General features: G+C 43.2%; 1 long non-coding RNA gene across 1 annotated transcript; it reads right to left on the bottom strand.

The window, feature by feature from the left end:
- Nucleotides 1–2,811: 2,811 nt before the first annotated feature.
- On the bottom strand, nt 2,812–22,863 carry LOC142908019 (uncharacterized). The gene is made up of 3 exons (XR_012931556.1): nt 19,273–22,863; nt 17,066–17,168; nt 2,812–5,948 (listed from the first exon to the last, which is right to left on the bottom strand). It is a non-coding gene; the product is annotated as an uncharacterized LOC142908019 (long non-coding RNA).
- Nucleotides 22,864–24,608: the final 1,745 nt, after the last annotated feature.

Here is a 24,608-nt window from a genome sequence, read left to right as displayed (position 1 = left end):
TCCACCTGGATTACAGGGATTCCTCCCTCCTCAATGGAATCCAGTGCTGGATTCCAGGTACGCATCGCCACAGCCCGTGCTATTCAGGTACAGTACAGTAGGTTGTTGGAGGGCATAAAAGGGTGGTTAGAAAATCTGTGGAGAAGTTTATGAATAATGAAAAAAAACTAAGGCTTTAGCTGGTGGAGTAAAAAAGGGTAAGATGTAGAGATAGATCAGTAAATTTGGGTATTTCTATGGACGGAGCTATTCACCTCCATGCCACCCATTTCAAGGGACGCAGTTATTCAGAATAAATCATTTACAGTATCCACAAGCCGTGCGGATCGTGGGGATTGTTTGGCCATACTTCACCATGCCAGCCAGTACGGGATGGTGGTCGACGCTGGATCTATAGACAGAGGTACATGTTGCAGCACAACATTGGATTGTTCTGTTCTACCCACATCAATGTCCAGCCCAGCAAACGAAAATAATTGACTGATGGAGGCAAGGCACATTTAGGGCCACACAGAAGGTTTAACGAACCGCTTCATGTACAACATCTGGCTACTTTGCAGCCTCAGATATTTTTGAGTTTCACAAATATTCGTGATCCACCAAATCCCCCGCCCCCCTCGAAAGGCTTCCACTTAGGTGGGTTCCTTCGGGTGACACTGATCAAGATGGTGGTGAAGCCTCTTCAGTCTGTGCGCGTTTTGAACTGACAATGCGCTGCGCTTTACCAATTTTCAAAACAACTCAACACATCAATAACACTGCCATAAAAATAGATGCGTCTATACAGACAATACGTGACGTTTATAGCAATTGCCATTCTTCTTAAACCCATTTTGTATATGCTCTGAAGAAGAGCCATTGCCTGAAATGTCACCAGTTACACGTTTTATATTATCTGGCTATTGTTGACGAATGTGTTGAGAGTTTGTTATCTTTGCTTGTGCACAAATGCCAAAGCAGTGTCGTTAAAAATAAGAATTCTAAATCTACAAGTTAAGTAAGAGGTTTGTTTTACGTTGAGAACTGAAAGGCAGCTTAAAGGTTAAAATACCTGCGATCATTGGAGACCAACTATAAGTGGTATGACTCAGAAAACACTGGTACAAGACTCAGCAGTATTCCAAAGTGAGTGCCTTATCTCTTGAACAGCTACAATGCGAGTTTAAGCAAGGCCGTAATTATAATATATTGGGGGAGAGGTGGGGACATCCCCCCCTCCCCCCCAATATTCAAATATGCTCAAAATGCCCCCCCCCCAATATATTTCTATTAAAAAAATGCTATGCTATGTAAATAAAATAACAATTTGCTAAACCTTGTCCACAATATCTGGACTTGTATTCATATAAATCAATGCATAGATTTCTGTTTATATGATTGTGGTTATGGTTGTACTTTATTAATCCCTAATCTCTGACATTACACACAATGAAACAAGGAATTGCAAAAAAGTAAAAACAGAGCAATGTAATACAATACACTATTAGACATTATTTTAAAAAATAAATAAAAGTCCGTCCCATGTGTTAGTGATTTTTTTTATATTTTAGGCAGGAAATTAGTTTTCAAATTTAGATATTTTTCTGAGTTGGGACCCCCAGACACCCTGGAAGATTTGGTCTCCCACAATGTTGAATCCATGGCTACGGTCTTGAGTTTAAGCATGATTTATCATTACATTGTGCACTTTAAACAAAAGCAAATAAATCATGTGACATGTTTCAGGCTAATTGGGGATAAAATTAGGGTATAGTTTTCCATCTCAAAAGTAATAGAGACTGCCTAAAAACGCAGATATAGTAAGTTCAAGATACATAGTATCAATGCTTCTTGCCTGATATTTCTTAAAGTTTGCCTGACGTTTTATAGATGTCCCTGAAGTCCCATTTATTTTTTGTTATCGTCTACGGGATGAATGAGGTGCACCAAGTCCCATCAAATGCAAATACTCCACGTGTGGTTGTCTGGGTTGGGCTGCGTGTTGACCGTCACGTCTCTCAAGCATTCTCCAGGTGCTAATGTGGCCATTTACGGGCGTTCAATACGAAATACAAAATTTTATTCTACAGTGACTCCTTAAGATGTCAGCAGAGCGTTCTTCAACGCGCAGCCTAACCGAACACAATGCACTTGGATTACGAGCAGATGTGAACACTTGAACGTTAACATGAGCGGGAATTTATTTCTCTCGTTAAATACAATAGGAGCATAAACATTAAATCTGGATTGGTGAAGTAGATCGAAGCTCATTCAATGATCAACTCATCAATGATGTTAGACATGGCTAGATATTTAACTCACATCACCATATTAGCCTTGACATCTCTTCACAATGGACAATTAGCCACTCTCCTCCCTTCCTTGGCCTCCTGGAATGTCACTTCATTATCAGCGGTCCAGCCCTACGGTATATGACGTCCGACTGCTCATGCTGCCAGAGTTTCTCGGTCAAAGCAGGGAGTCTTTGTCTGCGGGAACCGAACTTCAATGGAGAGCCTCTCACGATTCTGACCTCGGCCTCGTGCTGTTTTCGGCCTACGAATCTCCTATTAGCCGCCTCATTAAGAGCTTTAGCGTCAAACACCATCGCTTGCAGACGACACCAGATTCCTTGCCTCAGTTGATTACACGGAAGAATAAAAGTAACAATATAGATAAGCAGTCACTACGACCCCTTAATCCAGTTATTGTTTTTAACCTGAGGTGCATGCATCTCCTGGAGATGCGATATGCCCTTTCTGGGGGTGCGAGACATGCAAGGTTTTTTAGAAGGTAAATCATTGAAACACAAATTAAGAGCGGACGCATAAGTAACGTAACTACTTTTATTTCATCAAACCCTATGTATTTATTAACATTGTACATTTTATTACGATTTATAACCAAATCGGTGCAAAGCTGCAATAAAAGTTACGAACCACTGCCTTCATATATCTGTCCCTCCAAACAAAAACAACTGTGTTTATTACAGAACACATAAGGCCCATTTCCTTCTGGGAGAGTATTGTGTCAGTAGCACTGATAATTATACAGATTCTACATTGGCTTTGACATACAGTGTGTCTACATCATTTGCCAATACCAAAATATTAAAATAGGGTTTTTCCCCTTTTTTATGGCAACAAAATAGAAACTTTTTTTACGATCAATCATGTCTGCATTAACCACAATACTTATGACCAAATTCAAACGAAAAACAAACTTTGATAATAGGGTGTTTTAAATGGATGGACCAGATTTGAAATCGCTATATCTCTGCAACCACGAATCGCCCATGAATGAAACTTTTACCACTTGAAAGGGTGGGCCATAGGGTTTCAAATGATTTCTGCTAGATGCCTCTCCAAGCGAAAAAACAGTCCCTAGCCTCAGTTATTCGCGAGATGGTGACCCTACAACGCAAGGCGTTTTGCGTTCTGCAGTTCAAGAACACTGAATCCGTAAATGCGGTGCAGCGTGCGTTTCAATGGCATTTTGGCATTGATCCGCCAATGTCAAAGAGCATTTGTCGTTGGTACCGACAATTTTAGGAAACAGGCTGTTTATGTAAGGGAGAGAGCGCAGGGCGACCACGCACCTCAGAGGAAAACGTGAGAAGACAGGCGTTTGGGACGAATTCAACTATCGTCTCGATGTTGTCCGTACAGCAGGTGGAGGGCACATAGAGCATTTATAACATGGTTAGTAAAACTTGATAACTCATTAAATCGTTTGTACCTTTTTGTGTAATTGTAACATGTTGCCATCGTGAAATATACTACTTAGAACTTGGGTCCATCACTTTCAAACACCCTGTATATGCATTGTCTTTTGGCGTTCTCTGGTCTCGCACCAATTGAGAAAAGGCTCAAACGAAATCCATCTCTGGTGTGGACCAATCAGTTTCAAGGATAATGCAAAATTATCAGAGTGTGTTTTTGTTTGCATTTTGACCACAATTATTGTGGTTGATGAAGACATGATTCCTTGTAAAAAGGTTTCAGTTTTATTTGCCAGAAAAACGGGGGAAAACCCTATTTTTATACAGTGTGTAATCAGTAGTCAAGTATACTTGAATCAATAATGGTGAACTATGCAGTTATTCATCAGTATTTCTTGCATGAGTAAATACATTTTGCTCATATTAACTATCTGAACATGATAATAACTCCAAACAAAACGACAATTTATGTTTTACAGTATTATTTAAAATATATGGATCATATTTTAACGCAGTATATAACACGCAGTACATTAGAATATACTAACATTAGTTATGTATTTTAACATTTTACACGAAATTTTATTTACAGACATAATTTTGTATCGAACTGGGACCCATATCTTAAAGGTCGGTATTTGCCTATTTAATTGGAAAGTTCACCAGCATTGATTCGTGAAAGCTTAACTCTGCTGATGAGACAATGTTATGTCAAAAACATATCTAGAATGTGCTTGTACTGAATTATTTTTCTCTGCGTGGAAACAAACACAGCTTAGGGCAGTGGGCTCTCTACCGAGGGGTACACAGACCCCTGGTGGTACGTGGCAATGTCCAACGGTGTGGGACGTAAGGCGATTTATAAAATACATGAAATATCATACGTTAGAATAATTGATGAGCAATCATGTATGAATATGCTAATATAAACTACGATACAATTTATATCCATATGGTGACCTAGAGCGACACGACATAGCTTTATACACGCATTGATCGTAAACCACATGGTTTACAAGAGTAACCCGCGAGCTAGAGCAAATTACGCCAGGCATGCAGAGCGTCCTATGATTTTCTTTTTTTATTTTGCTTGCAGTTACTGGCGAGATAGGATACACCTCACAAAATGGAAAATTGGTTCAAATATTGACGTTTATTCTTCTTACATTTATTTCTCAGACCCATGAAGGATGAGGCAAGGGTAGTACTCGGTTGAAACTAAATTCAATAAGGGGGGTAACAGTGGCCAGCAAATTTACCTTATTCCATAAGCCCACGGCTCTGACATGAACACGTTGCGACGTCATTTTTTGTCGGTTGAAGGTGAACGATATGGCAATCTACTCCTCTCGACGAGCTCTACACGATGCGCGAATCAAAGTTTCAAAGTTTTATTATGACTACGGCAATTTTCGCAATGACACGACAACAGAATGATCCGCGCCAGGTGGGTCGCAGGGTTTATGTGCACGGTGGGACGGAGTCGCCAAAAATAATTTAATTAATTACGATTTCTACTTCCATTTATTCGGGACCCCGGGGTCCCGCCATATGGTTCAAATGTTCAGAACCACTACTCTAGGCTGCGATCACATGAGGGTGTCACTCAGCACTCCTCAAATCATCGATGAGCCATCACAGCTGAGTCTGACTCATATATATGACAAATTATATTTAATTTTACTTTTTTGCGTGTGATTCAATTTGATGCAGTCAAAAACCAATAGTGATGGTAAATCTAAGGCTGAATCGGGACTGCTCTGTACAGGATCTGTGTGGAACATGAGGCTTATGGTTGTGCGTGACAAAATTCCATTGCCTTGTGATGCTTGCTAAGGGGGGTGGGGAGGCTTGGGGTGGTTTAGGTAGAGCAGTGATCTTCTTACTAAGGGGGGTGGGGTGGGTTGAGGTGGTGTAGGTAGAGCAGTGGATCTTCTTCCTAAGGGGGGTGAGGAGGGTTGAGGTGGGTTAGGTAGAGCAGTGGATCTTCTAACTAAGGGGGGTGGGGAGGCTTGAGGTGGTTTAGGTAGAGCAGTGATCTTCTTCCTAAGGGGGGTGTGGAGGCTTGAGGTGGTTTAGGTAGAGCAGTGATCTTCTTACTAAGGGGGGTGGGGAGGCTTGAGGTGGTTTAGGTAGAGCAGTGATCTTCTAACTAAAGGAGGTGGGGAGGCTTGAGGTGGTTTAGGTAGAGCAGTGGATCTTCTTAACTTGGGGTGCACGCACATCCTGGGGGGGCGAGATGTCCTTTCTGGGGGTTGGAGACACGGCGAGGTTTTTTAAAGGTAAATCGAAAAACAAATTAAGTATAGGTACATAAGTAAAACTACTTTGCTTAATCAAACCCCATAATTATTTATTTACTTACTGACTTGTTTATTTTTTTATTTACATTGTTATTTTGTTAACGATTGAGAACCAAAGGGGTGCAAGGCTGCAGTACGTGTTAAGTGTTGTATATGCCGGGTCTTGAAAAATTAATAAAAATAATAAAATTTAAATGAAAATTGCGCATAAATAATGTGAATTAGGAAGGTGTAATTGCATTAAGTTATGCAAATGCATGCGCTTATGCTAATGCATGCCGTTATGATAATCAGGCTCTGCCTCGTTATCTAGGGTCATATTATCAATTTGATAATACAATTAATTGTATGAAGTTATACAAGTGTGATGTAATTATGCTAAATTAAGTCGGCTTTGTTGTCTAGGGTTGTATTATCAAATGGTAAAATACAATTATTCTTGCTTTAACATTTACTGATTATGTCTTAGTGTGTTTAGGTCAGGTCTCCAAATTCAAATCTCATCGCAGAATACAGTTCTTATAATTAAGATTATTGTGCATGAACTTAGGATGGCACCACTCAGACACTTCTGTGTTAAGCAATCTTAATTTCTAAACAAAAACATAACATTTTTCGATTTAAAGCTTTCGTGACTGCAGGGATTCATCTTCTGGGTTCTTTCGGTAAAGTCACATAGAATGGGAATAAAATAATAAAAATAATAATAATAATAATACCAGAATAAAATTCTCACGACGTTTCGGTCACAACACATGTAGCCTTCCTCAGGTGAAGAAACAGGACTGTCCGGAAGACAGCGCTTGAGTGAACACTGCCAAGCAGGAACAGCATATTTTAAGCTGTGTGGGAGGAACAGAGCGCCTTGACAAAGGAGTTAACATATATATTCGCATGTAACTGGGGGATTAGCATGATGTTGGTGTGAGGGCTTAGCACCACAGAGAGCGACGACCAATGTTCAGACGGACGAGGGGAGGGGGGAGAGGAGTTCACATATAAATTGGCATGCAACTGGGGGACTAGCATAATGTTGGTGTGAGGGATTAGCAGCAGTTTACATATCAACAGCAAATTAGGATGTAACTGGGGGATTAGCATGATGTTAGTATGAGGGATTAATACCACGGAGAACGACGAGCTTGTGTTCAGACGGACGAGTCCATCTATGTTCGGAACGGAGGAGGGGGGGGGGGGGGAAGAGGAGGAAGCAGCCACGGTGTGCTGCTCTGTTCTGTGTTGCGTTATAACTATGCTATAAACTGGACTACTATACAATACAATATTATACCTTCCAATCTAAACTACATTGTATAATATCGTATCCATAGACAAATCCCACCATTGAATTATACAATGCGTTACTATACACTACCCTATACTTTAGACTATAAAATATTAGACTTGTAGCATTACACTATGCATTATTCTATTAACCCTACTGTATACCACACTGCTGTATATTCACTATACAATTATGGTACTATATATTGCCTTATGAATTACGTTAAACATTACACTGTTATACTATTTATTATTATACAAATGCTATAAAGTATACTATTGACCGTCGTGTGATAGGTACTAATAGGCAGTGCCAGCGAATGGACTGCGGTCTGAAAGTCACCGTAAAATACAATCAATCAATAACCGAAATGGTTTATAACGTCGTTCCAATGGTTACTAAGCCAGAATCCATCCTCTCGGTTGAAATTGTCTCTATGTTTGTATATGTGGATAGCCTCATGAACGAATCTCTCATGGTAGCCGGATGGCTTGCAGGGAACCTCCGTCTTGGAGAAGTCAATGTCATGTTGGCCCACTGAATTATAACAGTGATCTGCCACGGCTGAGGAGTTCGTCCTACCGTGTTTCAAGTCTGCTTTATGTTCACGGATGCGGTCCGAGATTTGTCTTTGGTTTCTCCAATGTAGCTGCTACCACAGAGGCAACTTAGGTTGTAAACGCCTGGGTACTATATGTCTGGAACGACATCTTTTACAGACGGAACCAGATCACGGATTTTATGTACTGTGTTGAATCGGACCTGGATCTTGTGTTTATTAAGGATTTTGGAGATATTTTTGTGACCCTTGCAATGTAGGGTAAGATGATGGCTTTGAATGGCTCCTCAAGAGGATCCTTCTTCATGGTTGGAGTGATGGCTTTGCGGATTGTGTAGTCGGAGTAACCATTAGCCTTGAGAGCTTGGTGTACGTGCTTGAGTTCACCAACAATGTGTTCCTGGTCGGAAATGCACTGTGTTCTATGGTATAGAGTCTTGATGAGGGAATTTTGCTGGGATGGATGGTGGTGGGAATCCGGTTTCAGATAAGCATCCGTACGGGTAGCTTTAATGAAGACAGAGTGGCTCATTTCACCATCAGGTTTCCTTTTAATTAGGACATCCAAAAAGGGTAACTTGCCATTTTTTCGACTTCCATGGTAAATCTGATGGCTGGGTGTATGGAATTGATGTGGTCGAGGAATTGGTCTAGAGCAGGCCGGCCATGTGGCCAGAAGACAAAAGTGTCATCCACGTACCTCTTCCACAAGTCTGGATGGCGTCAGTTTCAAATTTCTCCATGAACAAATTGGCTACCAACGGAGATGAGGGGGGGGGGGGCATTGGGGTGCCCTCAGTTTGTTTGTAGAAAGTTCCATTCCAGGTGAAGTATGTGTTGGTTAAGCAGTGTATCACCAGGGGGGGTACATCAATATGCAGTCCTTGATGAACCAAGTCTTCAATGATTGCGATGGTGTCAAGTACAGGAACTTTGGTGAGTAATGAAAACACATTAAAGCTGACAAGCAGGTCGTCTGGGGACAGGGAAATACCCTTGATTATCGATACCAGGTGAGTAGAGTTTAGTACCGCAAAGGTGTTTTTTTCCAGTGAAAGGTCGCAGGATATCAGACAGAAAACGAGCCAGTTTGTAGGTGGGGGAGTTGATAGTGGAGACGATGGGACGAAGGGGTGTATCTTTACTATGGAAGTCGAAAAAGATGGCAAGCTACCCTTTTTGAATGTACTAATTAAAAGGAGACCTGATGGTTCAATGAGCCACTCTGTCTACAGGAAAGCTACCCATACGGATGCTTGCTTAAAACCGGATTCCCACCACCATCCATCCCGGAAGAACTCCCTCATCAAGACTCTATACCATAGAGCCCAATGCATTTCCGACCAGGAACACATTGCCAGTGAACTCAAGCACGTACACTAAGCTCTCAAGTCTAATGGTTACTCCGACTACACAATCCGCAAAGCCATCACTCCAGTCATGAGGAAGGATCCTCTTGAGGAGCAATTCAAAACCATCACCTTACCCTACATTGCGGGGGTCACAAAAAAATCTCCAAAATCCTGAATAAACACAAGATCCAGGTCCGATTCAACACAGTACATAAAATCCGTGATCTGGTTCCGTCTGTAAAAGATGTGGTTCCAGACATACAGTACCCGGGCATTTACAAACTAAGTTGCCTCTGTGGTAGCAGCTACATTGGAGAAACCAAACGACATATCTCAGACCGCATCCGTGAACATAAAGCAGACTTGAAACACGGTAGGACGAACTCCTTAGCCGTGGCAGATCACTGTTACAATTCAGTGGGATCACATGACATTGACTTCTCCAAGACAGAGGTTATTTGCAAACCAACCGGCTACCATGAGAGATTTGTTCATGAGGCCATCCACATATACAAACACAGAGACAATTTCAACCGAGAGGATGGATTCTGGCTTAGTAACCATTGGAACGACGTTATAAACCATTTCGGTTCCTAATTGATTGTATTTGACGGTGACCTTTAGACCGCAGTCCATTCGCAGGCACTGCCTCTTAATACCTTTCACACGATGGTCAATGGTATGGCTTATAGCATGTTGTATAATAATAAATAGTATAACATTGTAACGTTTAACATAATTCATGGGGCAATATATAGTATCGTAATTGTATAGTGAATATACAGCAATGTGGTATACAGTAGGGTTCATAGAATAAGACATAGTGTAATATTACACCTCTAATATTTTAAAGTCTAAAGTATAGGGTATTGTAGACTAACGCATTGTGTAATTCAAAGGTGGAATTTGTCTATGGATATGATATTATACCATGTAGTTTAGATTGAAAGGTATAATCTTGTATTGTATAGTAGTCCAGTTTATAACACAGTTATAACGCAACACAGCACAGAGCACCGTGGCGGTTTTGTTGTATCCCTTTTTTACCCCACCCCCCCTCCTCCGTTCCGAAGCTTGTCCCTATTTATATGTTAATTCCTCCCACACAGCTTAAAAGACGCTGCACTTGCTTGGCAGTGTTCACTCAAGCGCTGTCTTCTGGACAGTTCTCTTTCTTCACCTGAAGAAGGCTACTTGTTTTGTGGCCGCAAAGTCATGAGAATTTTATTTTATTATTTTACTTCCATTCTACGTGACTTTAGATTGGAAGGTATAATATTTTATTGTATAGTACTCCAGTTTATAACATGGTTATGGCACAGCACAGGACAGAGCAACGCTCCTTGTTTGCTCTGTTTTGGTTGTTTTCTTGTGCCCAGCTGCCACCCTCCTCTGCTCCTGAGGTGGGGGCTGGGTAATATGCTAATTCATATAGTCTAAAGTATAGGGTAGTGTAAAGTAACGCATTGTATAATTCAAAGGTGGAATTTGTCTATGGATATGATATTATGCCATGTATTTTATATTGGAAGGTATAATATTGTATTGTATAGTAATCCAGTTTATAACATGGTCATGGTGCAGCACAGGACAGAGCAACGCACCTTGGTTGCTCTGCTTTGGTGTTTTCTTGTGCCCAGCCGCCACCCTCCTCCGCTCCTGAGGTGGGGGCTGAGTAACATGGACAGACCTGTTTCTTTACCTGAAGAAGGCTACTTGTGTTGTGGCCGAAACGTCGTGAGAATTTCATTCTATTATGTTTTTTTTATTACTTTATTTCCATTCTACGTGACTTTACCGAAAGAACCAAGAAGATGAATCCCTGCAGTCACGAAAGCTTTAAATCGAAATGATCACAATCATAAAAATAACACATCCTGAGATGCGCGCTTTCGACTCCAAGCAGTCGCCTGTGATTAAACGCGGTTCTCCGGTGAAACGAGGTTATGGTTTAAGCCCCATTATCAATGGCAGGCATGAATACAAACGCATACAGAGTTTAGCTCTGCGATTCATTTGACCAAAGTCCAGCTGTGAGCATTGTAGAGTCGTGGTTTGACCGCCGTGCGTCGAACATCGACAATGCAGCTGGGGTGTGTTGGTAATTGCTGCCTCCTGGTCGAGATGAGAACATTTATTGGTGATGCATCGTTGGCGGTGGTGTGCAGATACAACTAACACAACACATTTACAATAACCGTGTTCGAAACCTCCGATAAGCATGGTTGGCTACGTATGGTGCGAAAGAAGTTCAACATGCAACTATGCAACAGTAATATACACTACACGACGACACTACACTACACACTACACACGATACACTACTATACACGACATACTCCACTAAACTACGATATACGACACTACGTTGACTACATTGACAAGATACATACGTTCCGTAAAAAAACTCAATTAACTCGGCCTGCATCAGGTGGAGAGATGTTATTTGCCTCGCTTCGTATGCATGAGTTCATGGGTTCGAACCCAACCCTAACACCTGTATATTTGGAGTTTGAATGTTCTCCCCGTAGTCGCGTGGATTTTTCTCCGGGTCCTCCAGTTTTTTCCTCCACATTTAGAAAGACGCGTTTAGAGTGTTTGGCTGCTATACATTTCCACATAATAAGCAACTTCGTTGAGATATAATTTGTGGCCAGGTCGCGTCTGATAAAGAGCTATATAGCTCAGTGGGCCTTACTTGGTAATATTAATATAGTATATTCAGTTTACTTCTACAATGGCCACTCTTGGAGTGGCCATTGTAGAAGTAAAGCAATACAAAAATGTATTGCTGTAGCAATACATTTTGAGTGCCAATATCTCATCTTTGTCAGTCTCTGTTAATGTCCAAGTCTCGCAGGAATACAAAGCTGTACTGAACACGCATGTTCTTAAGATGTTAAGTTTAGTCTCGTTGCTGATTTGCTTTCTTCTCCAAATATCATTGCATCCTGCCATTCCTCCTTTTGGCTTTGCGATCCTCGCTCGTATTGTGCCTTTCGTGTAGTCGTTGTCCCATGTCAGTAGACTGCCCGAGCATACAAATTAATTTGCATTCGCAATCTTGTTGCTTTTTTTACTACCTCTTGCTCAATGCCTTCCCTTCTGAACATCATCGTCTTTGTTTTGTCCACGTCAATCCTGCATCATTTCCTGACTCATTCGGGGTATGAACAACTTCTTTGCATACTCTTTGGTTCTATTGGGTAAAGTCACGTAGGTGAAAATATTATATTTTCACCTATGTGACTATGGATCCTAGCAGTCACGAAAGCTTTAAATCTAGAACTTCTCTGCAATGCAACTACGCAGCTTTCTTCCATCTCATCTACGTCGTCTGTTTGGTGATAGTGGGGGGGGGGGGGGGGGGTAGAGATTTGTGTTTTATCAAGGCCGCTTCCATAGCCCGAGCGGTTTGACCGGCTGGCCGGAGTAAGGTTGTATGCATTGCCACGGACAATCTCGCCTGGTGAACACGTTCTCTTAACGCTTCTATTTGTAACGTTTCGTGTCTCTATTAAACTTTTTTTTTTTACCAGGTAAGGTCCAACTCGAGCTCTGTAGCTCTTTTTCAGAAGCGACCTGGCCACAAATGGCAGCTCAACGAAGTGGCTTGTCATGTGGAAACGTATAGCAGCCAAATACTCTGAACGCGTCTCCCCAGGCATGGGGAGACAACCATCTGAGGAGCTAACTAATACCGTTACTTTGCCATACATAGCAGGGGTTACCAAAAAGATTTCCAAAATCTTAAACAAACACAAGATCCAGGTCCGATTCAATACAATACACAAAATCCGTGATTTGATCCCATCAGTAAAGGTTGTGATTCCTGATATGCAATACACGGGTGTCTAAAACTGAGTTGTGGCTGTGGCAGCAGTTACATTGGGGAAACGAAACGACATGTCTCGGACCGCGTTCGCAAACACAGGGCAGGACCAATAACTCTGCCGTGACTGACCATTGTTATAATGCGGTGAGCTCGCATGATATTGTTTTTTTCTGAGACCAAGGTACTCTGCAAACCTTCTGGCAACTATCAAAGGTTTGTGCCTAGAGCCATCCAGATATATAAACATCGACATAACTTCAACCAAGAAGATATTTACAAATTGAGCAATCATTGGAGAGGATGTTATTAACCAGCTAAAATCGTAACTGCTTTATGGTTGTGTCTATTATATCTGCCGGGTACTAGTCTCTTTTTCCGAGTTAATTTCCCCCTGCATCGCCAGCTTTCTCGGCCTCCCACTTCCAGCCCCACCCACTTCCCCCACCCCAGCCTCACGTCCCCTCTCCTAGCGCTCACGCAGCACTCCCTAACCCTCCCCCCCCCCTGCCCTCTCTCTCTCTCCCCCATTGCTCCTCCCCCCTTCTTATGTAAATAACCTCTTGCCACGGCAGCTCTCTCTCCCACTTCAGAAAAAAATGTTTTTTTCTTGCTGTGGTTTTCCCTCCTGAAGATGATTGCTTGTGTTGCAATCGAAACGTCGTGATTTGTTTAATTTTAATTTATTTCTAACTACGTGACTTCACCGAAAGAACCAAAGAGTATGGATTCCTGCAGTACCAAAAGCTTCAAAAAAAGATTGAACCACCTTTACGGGGAGGGTTTTCACACATCTGTTACAGCTTTTAACAGACTACGAGACAAGTAGGCTCACATGATCGAGTATCTCACTTTTCTGAAAAGATGCCGCAACAACAAGGTAATACCGACCACATTTACAATCACATCTACTTCTGTCACTTCTCCTAACGCCCAACCGATCTTATTCAGAGCTAGCTTTTCTCTAATCTCAGAGAGGATACGACTACTCCGTCTTGAACTTGATCATTTAGACAAATGTCTCCTACAATCACACTTAACGTTAACAGATAAAATGTCCGCATTTTATTGGAACCTTGTAGTTAACATGACTGCTTCTTCTGCAGCAACAATGTCCTCCAAATGCAAGGTTAATCTTATTGCTAAATCAATAACTTGTCAAAAAAGAAACCAGATCCACACATTAAAAAGCTCGATGTTAACAAGACTGTTATCAATCAGAGTAGCAGCACAATCTCCGATAGCCTAAAATCGGTACTAACTAGAGGGCTAAATTTCGCTGTCAACCCCAAACACATCCCAGTTGATTATTTAATTGCCCAGGAAGATGTAGCCCTCAAAGTCTTGGGACACATCCCGACAGACGTGGCAAGATCTGAAATTGCCACCATCATTAAAAATGCTAAGAAACCCATTATTAACATCAGCGAAGACGAGCGCTCTGAACTCGCCAAATTGAAAAAGAGAGATGACATAGTCATCCTCTCAGCCGACAAGGGCAATGCTGCTGTCATCATAGATAAAACCACATACAACAACAAAATCCAGGACCTTCTTAATGATGGCAGTTACACGAAAATCAACAAAGATCCTACCAAACGCCTGGCTACAAAAAACAACAATATCATTACCAGTTAGATTTCTCTAATCGAACCATTCAAACGGCTCTCCAAAAAAACTTTCTGCTACTAGACCACCCAGATTCTATGGTCTTCCAAAAATCCATAAAGAAGGTACTCCACTTCGGCCCATCGTTTCCACTATCAACTCACCTACCTAAAAACTGGCCCGTTTTCTGTCGGATACCTTGCTTCCATTCACAGGCAAGACTACTTCAGCAGTACATAACTCAGCTCACTTGGTCTCTCTAATCAAGGGCATTTCACTGTCCCCAGATAATTTGCTCGTCAGCTGTGATGTAGTTTCTCTATTCACCAAGGTTCCTGTACCTGACACCTTAGCAATAATTGAAGACTTAGTCCAACATGGACTGAATCCTGATGTACCTCCTCTGGTTAGGCACTGGCTTACCAACACTTACTTCACGTGTAATGCTACTTTCTACAAACAAAATGAAGGTACCCTCGTGGGTTCCCCCTTATCACCAATGATAGCGAATGTTTTCATGGAGAAATTTCAAACAGATGCCATCCAGACATCCACCCTACGTCCTTCCTTGTGGAAGAGATATGTAGATGACACTTTCGTCATTTGGCCACATGGCCTGCCAGCTTTGAACCAATTTCTCAACCACATCGATTCCATACACCCATCCATCAAATTCACCATGGAAGTGGAGAAGGATGGTAAGCTATCATTCCTGGATGTTTTGCTTGAGAAGAAACCTGACGGCTCGTTGGGACACTCTGTCTACAGGAAAGCCACCCACACAGATTCCTATCTGAAACCTGATTCCCACCACTATCCGGCACAAAAAAAATTAAGTCATCAAAACACTACACCATAGGGCCCACTGCATTTCCGACCAACACCACCTAGCCAGTGAACTAGACAACGTACACCAGGCCCTCGAGATTAATGGGTACTCGGATCACATTATTCACAAAGCTGTTTCTCCAACCATCAAAACACTACACCATGGAGAAACAACAATTCCCTGAGAAGCCGATCAAAACCATGTTACCATACATAGCAGTTGTTACCATAACGATTTTCAAAATCTTAAACAAACACAAGATCCAGGTCCAATTCAATACAATACACAAAATACGTGATCTAATCCCATCTGCGAAGGATGTCATTCCTGATATGCAATATCCTGGAGTTTACAAACTGTGTTCTATCTGCGGTAGCAGTTACATTGGGGAAAGGAAACGACATATCTCGGACCGTGACTTTACCGAAAGAAGCAAAGAGAATGTGGCTTTTCTTTGACGACAGACACTTCTCATCATTTTGTCACAATAACCTCGCCGTTGACTGTTAACAGCTCAGATATAGCACATGCTGTGGTTATGCAGAGCCGTCAACCCCTCATCAGTGCCCTACTTTATTACGGACCTATCCAGACGTGATTGGTCACCCCGTGTCCCTTATAAATCTCAGCGTTCATCCTCAAAGTCCCATTACAAGGGAGAAACACAAACAAATAGACAAACAAAATGTTTTATTGACTCAATTTCCTTTTACAAGAATACGGGCAAACCCGTGTGAGTTGACAGGTATGGGTATGTAACAACATTACACATCACCCTATACAGCACACTATGCACTGTATGTAACTCAGCTATAGAACATTGTGAGGGTATATTACACACACGTGTACTATATCTGAGCTGTACACAGTAGATAGTGTGATGTGTCATGTTTTGGACAACCTCATCGCTTGGGTCCGAATAACGGCCCCCCTCCCCAGCTAATAAATATAAATATAAACACACCCTGACATAGCTACTCATTAGTGTGAGTAACTCTCTCTCTCATTTAGATACAATATAGACGCATTTACAACGCATTGATAATTAAATACACACTCGCATAACTACTCAGTGGTGTGAGTCATTCTCTCTCATTTAGATACAAATACAGACGCATTTACAACTCATTCAAAAATATTAATATAAACACACAATCACATAGCTATCAGTGGTGTGAGTTACACTCTCGTAGACACACGAAGAAACCGAAATGCACACAAATATATACGTGCAAATTCACACGTAGTAACATGTTTCATCGAAGTTAACAGGCATGTGTTATTTGATACCTAGGACACCCTTGCTAATGAGAAGTTCAATCGAGGGACTTTCCCATTATAATATTTTAACCATCAACATCCTGGGGGCTCACAACATCGGAGATGAACAAGGAAGCCAACATTACTTAGCACAAGGTTACAAACCTGACGAGACACTCCGTGGATATGTGCTCAGGTGGTCAAGGTCACAGACACGAGCTTCGTATCATAAGCAGCTGTCAAGACGCAACGTGAGACTCGTTACACGGTCGGCTTTGACCACTTCCAGACGGGAGCCAGGTCCACTCGCTACGCTCTCAGTGGGAGCTGCACTCACCACGACTCGTGGCTTCTCACCGATAGCCGCTCGCTGTGGCTGAGAGACGCTGTCCCAGGAACGCACACGGCGGCGACGAACCAAGACACGAATGGACTCTCACCTGCGCAGAGAGGAGCGTTGCATTCGCACCGCGGTGTTGGAGTTTACGAGTCGCGATTTATACAAAACCCACAGTGGCCAGGCAAACGGTAATGGTTTGTCCCTTGGACCGTACCTTGTAAAACATTCTTATTTAAGGTTTATTAAAAAAAAGTATGTCGTCTCTATCATTGCCATATATTTGTTCTGGATTTATTTTATCATAATAGCTTTAAATTGTCTTTAAAAAGTCAACTTAATATTGTTAATTTTTTGACAAATGATCTCCCAACTTCACGCGTAAAGAGTGGGGGGAAAGGTGGGAGGGTAGAAGGGTGATCGTGTGGGTGGTTGATCAGGTGTGTGGTTGGGTGGAGATTGGTATTGTAGTGGTTGGTGCGCTGTGCTATGAACCTGCCGATCCAAGTTCAATTCCCACTCATTGTCTGAACCGGTCATGGACCTCCTTTAGGTTGCTTCAGCCTCAAATGAGTACCTTGGTGTGGAGTATAAATATCACCACTCGGGAGACAAAGGCGGCCGGGCTTGGTGCTGGCCACCAACCCACTCGTGTGCCATGCCGGCCTTCATAGATGCTCGCTAACAGTACTTGCCCAACAGTCTGTTCAGGCTATATGGGGGATCTTTGCCTTTGTGCGGGTGGGTGAGTGAACGGGTTTGCAGGTGGGAGGGAGATCAGCCGGGAATGGGCGCTTGAATATTCATGAGGTGGGCAGGTGGGAGGGTGGCAGGATGGGTAGGTGTATGGCCGAGCAGGTGTGAGTGTGGGCAAGTGGGAGGGAAGGTCAATGTAAACGGCTGGGGGGGTAGTAGGTTAGGGAGTCTCAGGTGTCGGGTAGGAGAGTGTTGGGAGCAGGTGAGTGGGTGGTGGTGTTGTATATGTGGGTGTGTGAAAATTTGATGAAAATAACGAAAATTAAATGAAATTTGAAATTTGCATAATTAAATCCGAAATGTTAATTTGTTGAATTATGCATATAATTATGCTAATTCGGGAGGTAATCATATTAATTTATACGAGTGGGTGTGGTTATGTTAATGAAGGCCTTTTGATAATCAGGCCCCGTCTCATTGACGAGGTGGGGTTATCAATCGGGATAATGCAATCAATCGTATGCAGTTATGCTAGTGTCAACTCGGCTTCATTGTCTAACTTCGTATTATCGATCAGTATAATACAATTATTCTCGCTTCAACATTTATTGAGTATGGATTAGTGTATTTATATTTTCGGTCCCCAGGTTTATATTATTCTCGCTTTAACATTTACTGAGTATGAATTAGTGTGTTTATTTTTTAGGTCTCCAGATTCATGTCATTCTCGATTTAACATTACTGAGTGAATTAGTGTGTTTATATTTTAGGTCCCCAGCTCATATCATTCTCACCTTAACATTTACTGAGTATGGATTAGTGTGTTTATGTTTTTAGGTCCCCAGGTTCATATCTCCTCACAGGATACAGTCCATATGCAAAAATTATAGGAAAGAATCACACGACCACTTCTGCATTAATTAATTTATTTTCTAAATAAACCTTAACTCTAATATAATATGTGACTCCCAATCTCGGAACTTTTAACACTGTATTAATACAGTATCATCAACGACTGTGTGATTTCACCTCGACATTTCACCCCGCATAACGCGATTGTTGTTAGTGAGAGAGAGTCGTTAAACATGCATGCAAGATATTCTAAACAAAAACCTTAACATTCTATTATGAAGTATTATATTTGAAATCGGCCACACAGTACTCCCGGATGCTCATTCATTGAACCATAGGCAATCCTTATCACGTTGTTAACAGGGCAATTAATTCTTATGCAGCGTAACATGAACGTATGGAAAATATGAATAAAGTCCTTAATATTATGCGACAGTATTCATACAAAAAGACAATCAAAAATTATTATTATTATTATTCTCAAAGGCACAAATACTGGATTCGTTGTCAAGATTATGCCATTGAAAAGAAAATACAAAAAGGTACGACTGCGTTGCTTCGTAACTCAATGGCAGCAGTGTTTTTCACGAATCAGTTGATATTTAATGTACCACCTTGGAATGGCAATTCTTCTTGAAACAAAGATAACTTAGAACAACCTTATTGTCGATTCGGGTTCGGCTGACGCAGCTGACAAGTGGACACGGTGCTACAGTTGCGGAGCTCGGTCGGTAGATGGCACACTGACTGCGCGCTCTCCAGCTCTGAACGCTCTCAGCGGCGGCCCAAACGCACTCACTGCTGGACGAGCTGCGCCGGCACGCTCCCTCTCCTTGAAGATGCCCAAACGTGCTCGTGCTGGTTCTCTGACAGCAGGTTTTTCTCCACTGCTGGATGACTCAAGTCGCACGCGCTCTTCTCTGGTTTGCAGAAGCTCTTGCTTGGTGCGTCGGTCGCGCTGCAGCTGGACTCAATGTGGAATAACTTTCAGCGATACTCTGTCTTTCAGCTCTTTGAACTCACACTCGGTGGCGCCTGACTACCCTGCGAGTCTTGCCATCGTCAGTGGGTAGCGACGGGGCCACTTTGGCCTCCGCTCGCCGCCCCCTGCTCTGCAGCTCGCCGGCTGGCGACCTACTGCTCTCGTTCCCGGTTTGAACTGCACTTTTTAGATGATGGTTCAGCCGTTATATTCAAAAACATCTGCGCTCTGTGCCATGGAGGGCGTGGCCGGTGTGTGTGTGCGTCTGTGCGTGTATGTTCATGTGTGTGTAATTCCACCGAGCCATTCCGCGTCTCCCCATCCATCGTACACTCCCCGAGGCGTACCTTCACCCGTGGGTCACAGATGGTCCCCCCTCCCTGCAATGATTCTTTCTGTGGTGTTATTTCTGCTCTCCCGCGCGGCGGGAGACAAAAACAGCCGGTGTCTCTTTCTCTCTCTGACTCTTGAGAGAGGCATTATTATATTACGTCAGTCTCCTGCAATTCGCTGTGCTCAGCACTTGGTCTGTGACCTCTGACCCAGGGAGTTATTATTTATTTAATTCCATGACCCGTCCATGACCTCCACATACCATGCTGAGGGCCTGGGTTGGGGTTGTTTTTAATCATTATATATATAAAAAAACAATAGAAATATGTAGAAAATTACTTGTTAATATTATTAAAGATGGAAAAAAAGGCATATATACAACAGTGGTCATCATTACCAAGCGTCACCACTATCATCATCATCATCCTGCTCTTGATCATCATCCGTCAGTCAGGATCCATTCATCATCATAGCTCATGATAATGAGGAACAAGGAAAACTGACTGAGAGTGCAGCTAAGAAAATTCCACGAGACGCGCCATGGAATGTGGCCCAAGGCTACAGACAGCAGTTACAGTAGCTGTGAAGGCATAAGCTGTCGATATTACAAACCGTGCCCAGGTTTAATCTCCAATAATATAACATCCATACAAACAAAACAACAGTAACCATCCCAAAATATTACATGTTTACACAAGTCAGTCTCAGCTATGAGAGAGTCACATTCACAGCCTGGATGACAATCTTAACAATAGATATTCAGATTTTTCATTCGCCGAGAACATATTGACCCTTGACCCACAATACAATGTGATTAAAATTCACAGGTAACCCAGAACACAATCAAGTTTATGCATATTTACGCGATCTAACCCAATAAACCTTTATAATTGATAATATTGGTCGCGAAAGCCTACGTGTTAAAGTCGATTTGTTTAACCAGGTGGGAACTCAAGAGACCAGGATGAGTCACGGTTGCAAGAGTGATGATAATGATGCTGCTTCTGCTGCTGCTGCTGATGCTTTTACTGCTGATAATGATTATATTATCATTGATGCTGCTGGTTCTACTCCTGATGCTTTTGATGATAATGATGGAGCTACTGCTGTTGATGATGTTGCTCCTGTTACCACTTCTGCTGCTGATGATGATCGAGTCGAGTTCAATTTAAATTTAGCGAGGTTAGAACTCAGGAGATGAGTATGAGTCTCATTGACAAGAGTGACTGGGGTCACACAAATGAAATAAGCAAAACAAGTCATACCCAGGCCAGCAATGAAGCAAATAGAAATCTCACCCACAGCCCAGAGCACAATGCGATTCGCGTTCACACAACTACACAACTGGTACGATATAACCAATGCGTCTCAAATAATCTACGCATTGCTAAACAACCTGAGACTCGAGGTTGGCTTTACACCGGATTGGTGTCTCACGCTAAGGAGGGGTGCCGTGGTGGCTTGGAGATGTTAACTCCCTTGCCTGGTATGCAGGAGGTCGTTGATTGGATTACGACCCTGAAAGCTGCTGTATATTTGGAGTTTGTGTTGTCTCTATCCCTGTAATAACGCACAGTGTCTCTGTGTTATTAATGCGTGTTGAGACAATATTAGTTGTGTTGTAGTGTAAGGTAGATCTTCACTCTAGATATATCAGGTGCTTAATAACTTTAACCCACTTCAAAGACAAAACACAGTTCCCATTGTTGTCAGCAGAAGGGGCGTTATCCCATGAATGGAAGGTTGTGCCTTCAGGTCCAAGTCTGAGAGCAGATACTTATAATATTTATCAAAACAAAACTTTACGAATAATATTGGTGGCGAAAGACCTCCTACTACTACTATGTGTTAAAATGTCTTCTCTCTTTCTATGCCCATGTAAAATAAAACTAGTTTGTGTGGGGGGGAGGAGGTGTTTTAGCCTGGCGACGCTCAGCACACACCACTAGTAGTCCCCCCCTAGTGATGCCATCCCATTCCCTCTCCTGGTTTATCGCCCAACGAGCGAGTGACCGCGAGGGGGACGGCGCGCGTCACCCCGTAGCGTCACGTGATGCGTGTTCCCAGCACAACCGCGGTGGAGCTCCGCCCTCTCGGCGTTGAGCGCCACGTGGCGTGCGGTGCGGTGGGAGGGACGATGGCGTCAGAGAGAACCTTGGCTCCCCCCGCCCTCCCCCACCAGTGCACTAACCACTGCACCACCGCTCCACCCCACACTTCACACATGGCTCTCTATACACTAAAGGCAAAGATACCCCGTGTAGCCTTAACAGACTGTTGGGGAAAGTGCTGTTAGTAGCGAGTAGCAACTATGAAGGCCGGCAAAGTGACACACGAGGGGGTGGGTGGTCAGCACCACGCCCAGACACACACAAAGACACGCACAGACACAAAGACGCAGACACAGTAACAAAGACACACAGAGAAAGGCATACACACACCAACCCACTCACCCAAAAACAAAGATCCCCCGTATAGCCTTAAAATACTGTTGGGCAAGTGCTGTTAGCCACCACCTATGAAGGCCGCTACAGCTCAAGAGGAGGTGGGTGGCCAGAACCACGCCCGACCCACCTTTGTCTCCTCAGTGGCGATGTTTACACACCGCAACAGGTTCTCATTTGAGGCTGAGTCGACCTAGGGGAAAACCAAGAATGATTCAAATAATCGCTATCAATGGTGTTTGTAAACCGGTCATGGGCCTCCCCTAGGTCGACTCAGCCTCAAATTAGTGTATGGTTCAGTGTGTAAACGTTACCACTGGGAAGACAAAGGCGACCGGGCGTGGTATTGGCGACTGACCCCCTCGAGTGCCGTGCCGGCCTTTATAGGTGCTCGCTAACAGCCCTTGCCCCAACAGCATGTTAAGGCTACACGAGGGATCTGTGTCTTTGTGTGCACGAGTCTGTGCGATGTGCCCGTTTCTTTGCGCTGTTCACACTCCGTGCTCTCAGGACGCACAATTCAAATCCAGAATTCTCACTGAGTCGTCATAATCACTCCACACCCACAGTGCGGGGTAGAGCGGTTGACTAAACGAGTGGTGGATGGAGTGCAGCAGCTCCATGGAGTCGGTGCGGTAAAACGACAGCAGCCCCACCTCCCAGTGCAGGTGACACCCGACTCTCCGGGGAGGATCCCTCACTAGCACTGAGGTATCTACACCACCATGACGCACTGAGCAGCTGTTGTTATCTTTATATAAAACCCAGGATGAGTCGTTCTGTCCCAGCCATAACTCTTTGCTACTCCCTTTCCGTGCGATCGTCCCATATGCGACTCCAACCACATAGCCCCCCGCCGCACCACCCACGTCCACCTCCCAGTAGTGCTGACCCGACGAGAAGCTCTCGGAGCACAAGGCTTGTCGCCACCAATCAAACCGTTGTGGGTGCTCGGGGCGACCCTGGGAGACAGCGGTCCGCGTCACCATCCTGAGATCCAAGGAAATCTGGAGGTTGTTCTAGGCCGAGTTTGGGTCCAGAGTCGGTGAGTGTCCATCTGCAGTAACGATAGTCACAGTACCCGGGTAACAACAGCACAACTATAACAATAGCACTCGTGCACTAACACGCACGTACACTACAATAGAGCAATTCATAATGGGCATCATTATACAACGTTGTTATGAGTAGCTATCGGTGTGATAAGATGAAACGGGCACTTTGTCAATCCACTGCTGAATGAGGGCCCCTGCTACACTGAGTGGGTCGTGAGGGATATTTGACCATACTTCACTACTCCGGTCACGGCGCATTGGCGAAGGCAGGTGGCGCAGCTGGCGAGAGCACAGAAGTACTGTACATCCGTACGTTTGTCTGCCCCGCCATTTACTGCCCTGCCACATAGCCCTGCAGCCTATAGCACCTGCTACGCAAGGTGGTGGGCGCCCGTGTGAGCCCTACCCAGCCCCAACCCCTGCGGGGCTTTATTAGATGCGAGGAGGTGGGGCGCATTGTGGGTGCTCTGTGCTGTAGGGCTAAACTATTTGGGGAAAATCTCAAATTGCGATTTTTCTGACAGATATTGCGATTTAATTTGCAATAAAAAAAAATTAAGTCAAGCTTCAGTTCAAGATTCACTGTGTAATAGATTTAAAACATGTGATGGAGCATTACCACATGATACCATCAAAATATGAACTGCTGTATATATTCTAATGCAAGGATGGGAACTTAAAAATAGAGCCCGACGAAACTGAATTTCTGGTTTCGGCCGAAACCGAAACCTGACCGAAAGTCTATTAAAACCTAAAGTTGCCTTTGATTCTGAGAGCTTCAGGCTGTACCACTGAACCGTAATAATCCTCAAGTTGTCTGTATCTCACTGCCTCAAGCACTAATAATGAATAAAAATATCAGGTAGGCGTGTGTGTGTGTCAAAGACTCATACACAGAATAGCAACAGCATCCTCACTCAATCGTACACACGTGCAGTGTTAATAGAGCTCATTTTATAGTGATTTACACTCATCTGTGTGTGTGTGTGATATATATTAATGTGTAAGTTTATTGATACATGTTCTAGAGCAATTTACCTTTTTGTCCGTGTAGCGATATACACGATCAACCAAGGTTAAGCATTTGGCTTACTGTCTGATAAACCTCTGAATATTAATACAGAATCCTAAAGGTGCCTTTGAGTCTGAGAGCTTCAGGTATTAACACTGAACCCTAAGGA

This window comes from Petromyzon marinus (genome assembly GCF_048934315.1).
Source record: "Petromyzon marinus isolate PM22_M1 ecotype Great Lakes invasive population chromosome 68 unlocalized genomic scaffold, UKy_Petmar_22M1.pri1.0 chr68_unloc.1, whole genome shotgun sequence".
Taxonomy (NCBI): Eukaryota; Metazoa; Chordata; class Hyperoartia; order Petromyzontiformes; family Petromyzontidae; genus Petromyzon; species Petromyzon marinus.
This window is presented reverse-complemented; position numbering and strand designations above follow the sequence as displayed.